Source organism: Manis pentadactyla, chromosome 18, assembly GCF_030020395.1.
Source record: "Manis pentadactyla isolate mManPen7 chromosome 18, mManPen7.hap1, whole genome shotgun sequence".
NCBI classification, from domain to species: domain Eukaryota; kingdom Metazoa; phylum Chordata; class Mammalia; order Pholidota; family Manidae; genus Manis; species Manis pentadactyla.
The window spans coordinates 28278390-28290110 of NC_080036.1; positions in this window are offsets into that span (position 1 = coordinate 28278390).

Below are 11721 nucleotides of genomic sequence, written 5' to 3' on the forward strand. Positions count from 1 at the left end.
TCCCCTGCTTCTCTTCCCATTGATGGTACATTTCCTGGCCTGCTTTTAATGGCAGACAGCTGCCTGGAAGTGCATCTAAGAGAACTGCACTTGGCTGTATGTAAGAGAAACCTGACCGCTGTGGTTCAGCCGAATCAGGGGTTATTGACCAAGAACTATAGAAGCAAGACTGGCACAGCAATTCTGGGATGCACCAAGGATCCAGGTCCTCTGTCTGCCTGTCCGGCCGACCTTAGTAAGTGGCTCTTGTCCTCACGGTCACTCCCAGGCATCATATCTGCATTCCAGAATATTGTTCTGACATTAAATGCCATTGCCATTGAAATTATATCACAGAACTGGAAAAGTGAGAGATGTAAAAAATCATGTGGCCAAAGTTATGTGAAATACGATCCCACTTGTATGTGGTGAATACTTGTCGTCTGTCCACCAGCACACTTTCCTGTGGGAAAAAGCACCTGACCTTTCTTTGGAAAACAGCACCCTGTGGTTCAGATAGGAGCTGCCATCTTCTTACCTGGCCCTCCTTCTGTCTCAGGGTTTGGTTTAGAAGGAGGCACTTGACCCACCCTAAGGCAGTCACAGAGCCGTGCCACCTTGCCCTTGACAGTCCATCGGGGAGTCCGCAGGTATAGCTCGAGCTGCCCAGTCAGACCTTCCCTGGGGCGTCTTAATCTGGAACCAGATCTTCTCCTCCCTGGAGATGAAGATGGGAAGATGGGAGGCTGTGGGCTGTTGACAGCCATGCTTCTCACCAGCAGAGCTGCAGCCTGAGAGAATGAAAGGGCCGGTGGCCCAGAGCACAGGGAGAGAGAAGCAGAGGGGGGCAGTCCTGAGAGCATGTGAGTCTTTGGTTGCCGAGGCCAGAAATAACCCCGACTTGTCCTTGGGTTTGTTTTATGAATAATAAATATTCCTTTCTTTCCTAAGCTGGTTTGAGGGGTAAAGTTCAGGCACTTGCAATTTAAAAATCCCCACTAATGCACTATTTCTGTTTCTTCTTAAAAAAATCCATGCATATGTGTGAACATGTACATAGGTTATCTGTATTTTAAATCCTCCTCAATTAAGACATTGATTTTTTAATACCATATTTTAGAATTATCCATTTAAATTTACTCGTAAAGTGGTTAGTTAATTCACATAAGAGGGAATAAAATTAGAAATAAAACGAGATGCTTTCACCCTTGCTAACAATAAAAAATAAGCAACATCATTTTAAACCCTTTTAAGATGAACCACTTCCAGAATAATTAACCAATTTAACTTCTTGGTAGAGATTTAAAACAAAGCGTCTAATGCCTCCGTCTAAGTAATACAAAGGACTAGGTGGGCATTGACCTGGTGAGATAATGGAGTAGTTCTCTTAAGAAACGCCTCTTTCTGGAAGATAAAATTCAGCACGTTCTCATCTGGAGGCGGGGCCTGGGGTCTCTAGAGGGCCTCCCACTACCTCCTCTCACGATCTGGGGACCGACTTTGTTTCCTGTCTCTGCTGACCCAACGTCCCTTATAAAAGACGTTTCTGTGTGCTGTGAACTGTGTGAGGAAGCCTTCATGACCCTCCCAGGCTAACTTTTGCAAGACAAAAATCCTCTATTTAAAAATGCATGTTGAGGTCACATATTCCATCACCATGGGGAGTTTTTTATTTCCTCTAAGAAAAAACTTACTTATTTTTATAATGTAAGTAATATGCATTCATTTTTGAAAAATTGGAAATATAGGTCAATAAAAAGAAGAGAAAGCCTACTACCCACTATAAAACCACTGTTAATATTTTGCTACAAATCTTTCCTCTGTGTGTGTGTGTGCGTAATAGAAAATTTTGGCTGAGCAGAAACTAGAGTTCAGATATCTGTGGGGAGAAGGGGAGAATCCTTCCTTTTTTTCCCTACTCCGTTTTATCCTCTTATGTGCCTCTGCATCTGGTGTGTCTTATTTTTTTTTGTTCAGAGGAGAGAGATTTTTGGTGAAGAGGAAGAGAGGCAGACAATTTCAGAAGCAGTCTGGTGTCTGGCTTGTTTCTGCTTCCCCATGACAGCAGGCTGAGAAACAGAGGGAGCTGTGTTCCATGGAGGCTGAGTGGGCCCCTGCACCCCCAGTGTCCCTCCAGGGCGCAGGTCAAGCATCCCAGAGCAGGAGTGGGAGCCCTCCTCTCCTAACCCCAGGCAGATGGGCCCTGGAGCCCCGCACACGCCAGGAGGATGTGGGATGAGCTTAACAAGCGCCACATCGGCAGATTCCCTACAGGGAAGAATTTTCTGGGGTGTGGGTGGGGAAGGGCGCTGAGGTCTTGCAGTCTAGGAGATGGGATTTAAGGAAGTGCTTCCCAAACTTCAAAATGCACACGAATCACAGGGCAGGGGTTGCTTTCTTTTTAACTTTTAAATGCCTTGTAAACTACTTTTGATCCTTTTTTAGTTTGAATGTCATTAATAACACCACTCTATTTATAGGGAACCTTTATTTTACAAAAACACATGAATGATCCAAAATACATCCATACTTTAAATTGCACTACTTGGGGAACAGTAAATATCAGATGGCCTTTCTTTCTAGTATAATGATTTTGGCATTTTATTGTCCTATCCCATGGGAACCAAAGAAAGCAATATATGATTTGTTAAATGTTGCAAGCAATGTGCTATGTTGGCTTCAATTTTTTTTTTGAGATAAAATTCATATAACGCAAACTTCAAAAATTTATTTGTATGACTCAGTGGTTTTTAGTATATTCACAATGTCGAGCAACCCTCACCACGATCTAATTCCAGAACATTCCCATCACCCCAAAAGAAACCCCATACCCATTAGCAGTGACTCTCAATGTCTCCCTTCTCTCGTTCCCTAGGCAAACACCAATCTACTTTCTGTCTCTGAATTTGCCTCTTCTGGACATCTCATACAAACGGAATCCCACGCTGTGTGGCCCTTTGTGTCTGGCTTCTTGCACTTAGCACAATGTTTCCAAGGCTTACTCATGTCATAACAGGTGCCACTATTTCATTCCTTCTATGGCTGAATAATATTCTATTGTGTGGATATAGCATTTTTGTTTATCCACTTACCAGTTGAGCTTGTGTTTTAAATACATGTTCGGATTCAGCAGGTGTAGGGTGGGGCCTGAGATTCTGCATTTCCAGCAAGTTCGCAGGTGTGTCTGATACGGCTGGTTCATGAGCCCACTTTGAGTAGTGAGGCTCTAACCTCTAAAGACTACATTTCAGAGCATCACAATTTAGAACATTAATATAAACACACACCTGGGACATACTGGATAAACACAGTCATACGTACACACACTTAAAAAAAAATAAGAGTGGAGTCATTCTGTTGTTAAGGCTAATGAGGTGTTAATCTTTAGCGTGGAGTTCTGCCTTCCTTAAAGCCACTACTCACCATGAACACATGGAAGAACTTTTGTTTCCCAGCCTGGACTTGACCTTAGCAAATATTTTCAAGCACTGATACCTATAAGCAGCAAACGGTCATATTCATTGTTCATTATCAACAGTGGAAATACAAGGTCCTGATTTACGAATGTGCTAATTGCTCTTTCTTGTTGTGGGTCTTTCCCAGAGGTGATAGGAGTACCTCTTTTGTGAGACCATTTCTGGGCCCAGGGCATCAAGAGATATGTTGATGCCCATCAGCCTAAATAAATTATAGTCTCTCACCTAAAATGACACTTATGCAGCACTACGAAAGGGAAAAAGCTGCCCATTAAACTCTGACATGTTGTCAATTGTAAGATGCGTCCTGATTTCAAGGATACTACTAACAGCTAATAAAATTTGCCATCTCAGGATTGATGAAATAATATCAATGTTCCCATCTGTGCCAGACTCACTTTCTGTGTCATTACAAACCCTGTACTTACTTGCCTTGCTTTCTGGCCGGAACCCTAGCGATGACCTGCTCTGTGGCGAGGCTCCAGGCTTCTCACGAGGGCGTGAAATCACAGTGCCTGGCCTCATACCAGCATCTGTGCTTCTGTCCTCTGCCAGGTGGGTTCCCTACTGCTGTAGATGCAAGAGACGCTGTAAGCCACCTCAGAATCCGTGGGTAACACACCGGCTCACCTTGCAGTTGACATTAGCCACAGAGGCCACCACTGCCGCCAGTCCACTGGTAGCAGGATTGCTCAACTCATAAGCGAGGAAGAGGTGACACACTCAGGGGCAAACGTTGACCAATGAGAGATGGCAGATAAAATTATAGATACATTTATCCTTCCTCCTGTCTCTTCATGTCCCCCACAGAATGCTCAAGAGATGCAGAAGCTTATCTGGCGCCTCAAAGATGTCGTGTGACACCCAGTAAGCAACTACACTTGCAAAAGCAGCGGCCAGCACAGTAACACACGCTGTTCCGTTTGCTCTCCCTCTTTCCTTGGTCACTCCCCGTCTCTCTTTGCTCCTGCTTCCCTGGGAACATACACCCCATCAAGTGCTAGTATATAAAGTTTGCCTCCCGTTCTGTTTGCTAAGGGACCCAGGCTAAGACACCACCTCAACGGGCATGTTTTGTGGGACTGGAATCATGTGCCAATGTGAACAGGGATAGAGGAGGTGTGTGAAAAAAAGTAGTAGAGACATTCTAGAATTTTCCAAAATGTCAGTATCAGGACTTAATACTTACTTCCTCACAAAAGGCACTAGACAGGCACCTTTTTGTGCCCAGGTAAACCGCTACTATCTGCCTTTAGACGGGAGGAGTGGATCCGACATCTGACTAATAGTCTTTGGTCTTTCCATTCATGGGGCTCTTTTCTTCCTTGGAAAGTAGATAAGTGACACATGACTACATTTTCATGGTCAAGATCTCAAATAGTACAGAAAAGATGACCTATACCCAGCCTTCAGCAACCCTCTTCTTTTCCTCTACCTGAGGGAACCACTGTTCGTGTTCTGGTCGATGTGCATCCTTCCAGACCTTTTTCTGTGCATTTCTATTCATATGTGCACTTTTCTCATAAATACTGCTGTATACTGGGGGCCACAATCTGGCAGCCTGTAGGCCAAATGTAGCCCATAATGGGTTTTGTTTGAATTACAGTTTTTTTAAATTTGTGAATTATTTGTCAACATCTTAAGTTGGGACGTTTCACAAAAATCTTGTAAACCTGGAAGATAAGGCATCGCGGGGTCCATACTTTTGCCTGGAAACAACTGACTAGCCCTGAGCCCTGTGCTGCCCCCTGCAGGTGGGATGAGTGCTCCTCTTCTCCAGTCCCCACTATTCCCAGATGTCTTTCACTGGCCCACTTCACCATTTCATGTTGCCTGCCTGGACCTTATAAGCATTTGCTTTTTAGACCTTAGTACATGTTGTACTAAGGCTTTCTTTTTTCACTTAAAAACATATCACGGGCATTCTTCCAAGTACATACTGATCTGCCCTATTCCTTTTATTTGCATCCTTATTATTTGCAGATCCCACATCTATGAATTTACCTACTCTATAAAATTTATTTGTAACCCCCAAATCAATACTTGCAGTGCTTCTGAGGTCATTTGCAGACATGTACAGAGCAGTAAAAAATGTGAGTCCATGTGCACGTTCCCAGCTGAGTTTGAAAAAAGGCAAGGCTCTGCTTTCTTGTTTCAGCTCTCACACTGCAAACAAGTGTCTTTTCTGTGATCTGTCCAATGCCATGTTTTTTGTATTTCTGTGCTTTTTGTTGTTGATTTCACTTTGTGAATGATAAATGTAGTGCTAGAGTGCTGTGCAGGGTTCCCAGGACCGAGAAGGCAGAGGGTCAGCCTGACCTCTCACAGGAACCATTACACAATGTACGTAAACCAAACCATCATGGGGTGTGCCTTAAACTTACACAGTGGCATATGTCAATTATTTCTCAATAAAACTAGGGGAAAAAAGAAGGCTGTGATGTGCATTATGGAGAAAATATGCATTTTAGGTGAGCTTCATTCAGGTGTAAGTCGTAGTGTCTCTGGTTGAGAGCTCTATATTAGTAATCAACAGTGTCATACACCTAAAAAAAGGAAGAGAAAATTGGCTGATCTGTAAGTGAGGCTTCTCCAGAAAGTGCTAATGTGATATTATAGTATGTGATGAAGCTATGGAAAAGATAGAAAAGAAGCTAAATTTCTGGATTCATGATGACAGCCAATATAAGTGTAGTTGACAGCCTGGTTGTAAAGTGTGAAAGACAAAGAAATTTACAGTCATGTTAGATCAGGAAAATATTAAATCTTTTCAGCTAGTACTGACTGGCTCAAACATTTCAAAAGATGATACAGCATGAAAAATGTTAAATTTGTAGGCAAGGCAGGTTCTTGCTATCAGTAGGCTATGGAAGAATTTTTTAAATACCTGCTAAGTATTTTACAGGTAAAGCGTTATGTGGAAGAGCAGGTTTACAACACTGAATAGACTGGCTTATTTTACAAGGATGTTGGTAAATGAAACTGTATAATGCAAATGGCCTCCAAAGCCCTGGCTTAAAATCATTGAAAGATTATATAATCAATTATTTGTAAGAAATATACATTAAGTGTCTACACAGAAACACACATAAAACAACACCATATATTGATTGGTTGATAAAAATGTGCCCAGAGACTCCCAGGAACCCAACCCTGTATTTCCTCCAGAAGCAATACTTCTGTATTTGCTAATTCAGTGTTTGCAGTGACTACAGAACATAATTACTGAATATAATTAATCAACTGTACATAGAATTAAATGATATGGCTCTACCATAATCCATTTAACTACTCCATTATTTATCAATATTTAGGTTGATTTCAATTTTTATATTACATTCAGTATGTATATGTCTCTATAGGCATATACATGAATATTTTACTAGGATAAATATCCAAAAGTTCAAAGTTGACTTAAACAGAATGCCCATTTAAAATATTGGTAAATACTGCTAAATCACATTTCAAAAGAATTCCCTCAATTAATGCTTCTACCAATGAGTTATAAAGTGTTTCTGCATCTTCATCAAACTGGGTATCGTGTATTTTTATTTTTTGCCAATATGATTGTCTTATAATGATACCTTGTTGCAATGTGTATTTTTGGATTATTAGTGAAATTATATAGTTTTTCATATGTTTGGTTCATAAGTTTTCATTGAAAAATATAATAGCTGAATTCTAATATAATTTCCTGACATTTAGACATCTATTGTTATAAACCTACATGATGAAATAGAAAGTCTGAACAACCAGTTCTAGCAAGGAGAGTGAACTCATAATGAAACCCTTCCAACAAACAAAATGCCAGAACCAGAAAGCTTCACAGATGAATTCTGCCAACTATTCAAAGGCAAATACCAGTCCTTCTCAGATTCTTCCAAAATATAGGAGGGAGGAACTCTTCCAAACAAATTTTACAAGGCCAGCATTACTTTGATACCAAAAAAAGACAAGCATGCCACACACACAATTATAGGTCAATGTCCTGATGAACACAGATGCAAAAATCCTCAACAAAATATTAGCAAAATGAACTTAACAATACATGAAAAGGATCATATACCATGACTAAGTGGGATTTATCTCAGGGATGCAAGGATGGATCGATCTATCCAACATCCACAAATCACTGAATGAGATTCGCCATATGAACAAAATGAAGGATAAAAGTCATATGATCTCAATAGATGCAGGACAAGCATTTGACAAAATTCAACAATTTATGATAAAAACTCTCAACAAAGTGGATGTAGAGGAAACATAACTCACCATAATAAAGGCTACATATGACAAGTCCACAGCTAACATTACACTCAACTGTGAAAAGCTGAATGCTTTTCTTCTAAGATCAGTGAAAGACAAGGATGTCTTGTCTCATCACTTTCATTTAACATGGTATTGAAAGTCCTAGCCAGAGTAATAATGCATATTACTATGCGTATATATATATATACACCCCATTTCATCATCTTCTGTTCTTTCCTCCCTGGCACGCTGGGTTCTGCCATCTGACTGGCCTGGGGAGCGGGAAGAAGAGGAGGAAGACAAAGGAGGGACGCTATGCAGCCTGGAGAGTTTGAGGCCTGCCCAGTTCCCTTACATGTGCATAAAAACTTTCACATCACTAGGGAAATTGCTTACTTTCACAGATATTTTGAGTCGACTGGGAACTGACTGCTAGAAATGAATGAAAATAATGCTTGCCCTCAAGGAACTCCCTAACAGATCCGACTCCTCAAATTCTAAGGCCTTAAGAAGCAGCTAATGTAAGAAAAAAAAAATCCAAAGTTGGACTACAGTATGTGGATGCTAACTTGTTTTATTGGAAATCTGGAGACGTATATGGATATATTTCTTTGTTTTCCAAGCAGGAGAAGTGATTCTAGTTTTTCTTGATGACTCAAAATGATGAAGGGTCCGTTTTGTCCTAGTCCTTTTAAATACTCAGTTTGACCTCAAAAATAAACTTTCCAGAATGAATCCAGACCATGACCTATAAACCGATGCCCTGAATATGGGCAATGTTTAAAAGTAACATTTGAAAGAATCATGATCATGATTCTCACACAGAAATAAAATGAATACATGTCAAATATTTTATTTAAGTCAATTAATTGGGGCCCCAGTAAGATGTTACAACTGGTTCACAAGAGAATTCAAAGAAGACACACACATCTTGTAGACAGATAAGGAATACTAAAATGAATGTATTAATAGATGCAAAGTATCTATCCACAGGGCAATACTCAATTGCATTCCACCAGATACACTAATTTGCATGTCCATGGCAAGAATAATACGCATCAATACAGGTCTCTACAACTTACCAGTTGCAAAATAGATCAAAGACAAGAAAAGAAACGATGGAAGGATACTCTAGGTAAGACAGCCAGTAAGTTTTTGGGGGCCCATTTCAAAGTCTTTCACTTTTTTCTAACAGTTACCACTGGAGAAGACCAATAAATATGAATATATAAAAACAAAAAACATATACATCACAGTGTATATGTTTCTTAAAACCTTTTGACATGTGCACCTAAGATGTGCATTTCAGTGTACACAAATTTTATCTCGATTTTAAAAATTATTTTAATCTTAGAAAACTACAAATTTAAAAAACATACGAATATTAAAAAGTGTTATTAATAAAAATTTAAATCAAGCATTCCACTGAGAAAACATTTGTAACAAATAAAACAAAACGATAGACTGGTATCTTTAATAAATAAAGAGTTCACCTGGATCATGAAAAAAGTTAAGACCCTAATAAATAAATGGACAAAATCTTCTAACAGTTTACAGAAGCAGAAATATAAATTTAAAACTGTTCATTCGAATTTTATTACTTTTGATGAGGGTGCAATAAAGTAAGCATTCTATATTCTAGTTACATGGTATGCACCCTTCCTAAGAAGTCTTTTTGCAGCAAGAATAAAAGGACTTAAAAGTGGTTTTGTCTCAGTAATTCCAGTACTAGGTCTCTCATAAGGAAATAATCAGAAATACTTGCAAAGATGCTTTTACAAGAATAATATAGCAAAAAAAAAAAAAAGGAAATAACCAGCATCTAATAATAGGTAAGTAATTGCCAAAATTACAATAGAACCATATGAGTAAAGGTTATTTAACCATTAAAAAATGTTTATGAAGAATTTATTATGATATGGGATAATGCCCAAGATACAATAATCAGGATATGGACCTATATATATGCTGTAGTTACAACCATATAAAAACGTATGCACAATATAGTCATAGGTAGCAGACACTGAGCTGAAGATGTAACTTGTGCGCTGTTTCTGCAGGGCTCTACTGAAAGCACGCCAGAAACCCTCCTCCTGGGTAGATAACAGCCCCAGGAGGTCCCCTTCCTCCAAGAGAGAGACAAGGAATTTAGCGGTCTAGAAGAGGTGCCACACCCCCAGGTGATCAGTCCCTATTGTCAGGAAAGTGTGGGTGGGGGAACACGACAAATAACCAGCCTTTTGTATGAAAGAGCGTGCAAAGCAGAAGGTATGCGATCCCCAGAAAACCAGCTGGAAGTCACTCCCGCGGGTGGGGTGGAATCTGTAGTTCGACGGTCCAGCAGGGAAGTCAAAGAAACAGGCCGGATGTGTTTTAAGGGTTGAAGACACCAAGGCAAGAAAGAAAAAGTGGTTGGTTGTCCGGAGCGGGTGTTGCTGTGCGCGGACCCTGAGACAGCGCTGGGGGCGCGGGCGGGCTCGAAGGGGGAGAGGCTGGCAAGACGTGAAAGGGCGGGGCGCTGGGTGTGACGCCTGGGCTGCAGGGAGGGACTCGGGATGAGCTGATGCTGAGAGAGCGGAGTTCTTCCTCCCAAGGACCTAACAGACCTGTTTCCGAAGCGCTGTCCCGCAGGGTCACCTTGTGGGAAGTGCAGGGGCATCAGAGAGTGACGCCTTGTGGTAGCAAAGAGCAATTGCATCAACTGCCGCAGCCCGGAACTTGGGGAGCTGGGCTTCTCCCCAACCCGTGGGTGTCCGCAGTACTTTGTGTCATATAAACCCTAGGGTCCCCGGCAGTCCAGGGAAGAGGGAACTCCAGGGAGGCGGTAACTGTCAAACTCGTCAGAGCTAGAACTAAAGGCTAGCTAATTTTAAAAAAAATTTTTATTAAGATATGATTGATACACACTCTTATGAAGGTTTCACATGAAAAAACAATGTGGTTACTACATTTACCCATATTATCACGTCCCCACCCATGCCCCAATGCAGTCACTGTCCACCAGTGTAGTAAGATGCCACAGATTCACTGTTTGCCTTCTCTGTGCTACACTATTTTCCCCGTGACCCCCACACCATGTGTACTAAACGTAATACCCCTCACCCCCCTTCTCCCTCCTTCCCGACCCGCCCTCCCACGCCCCTCCCCTTTGGTAATCGCGAGTCCCTTCTTGGAGTCTGTGAGTCCGCTGCTATTTTGTTCTAAAGGCTAGCTAATTTTAATTGCATTTACTTTGGAAAAAAATTTCAAGGCATTCTAATGGTTGTGGTGCAGCTCATACTCGCCACGTCATATGCAGAGAAAAAAGAATGAACGGAAACTCCCCACAATGGTAACAGAGGTCGTAGGTGGGTGTTGAGATTATGCATTATTTTTATTTTCTTTTTTGAGGTGTCTGTGTTTACCAAACTTTCAACAAGGAGCATATATCAGTTTTGCTATTTTGTTTTGACAGAAATATTCATTTTTCTCATGTAAAGGTGTACTAGGGCATCTTACTGTGACTTTTTAAAAACTATTTTTAAGACTATTTTTTAGAGCTTCAGGCTCACAGCAAAATTAAGAGGAAGGTACAGAGATTTCCCATATATCCTCTGTCTCCACACATGCACTGCCTCCCCTATTACCAACACCCCTACCAAAGTGGGGACATCTGTTACAACTGATGAACCTACACTGACTCATCACAGCCACCCGAGGTCCACAGCTTACCTTGGGGTGCACTTTGTGCTACATTCTGTGGGTCTGACATGCATCCCTCGCTAGAGTATCACACAGAGTGTTTCCACTGCCCTAAAAATCTTCTGTGGCCCAACTGTTCATCCTTCCCTGCACTCCCCACTCAAACCCTGGCAACCACTGATTTTTTTTACTGTCTCCATAGTTTTGCCCCTTCCAGAATGTCACAGAGTTGGAATCAACAGTATGGAGTCTCTTCAGATTGGCTGATATCACTTAGTAATATACACTTGAGGTTCCTCCATGTCTTTTCATAGCTTACTGGCTCACTGATCTTTAG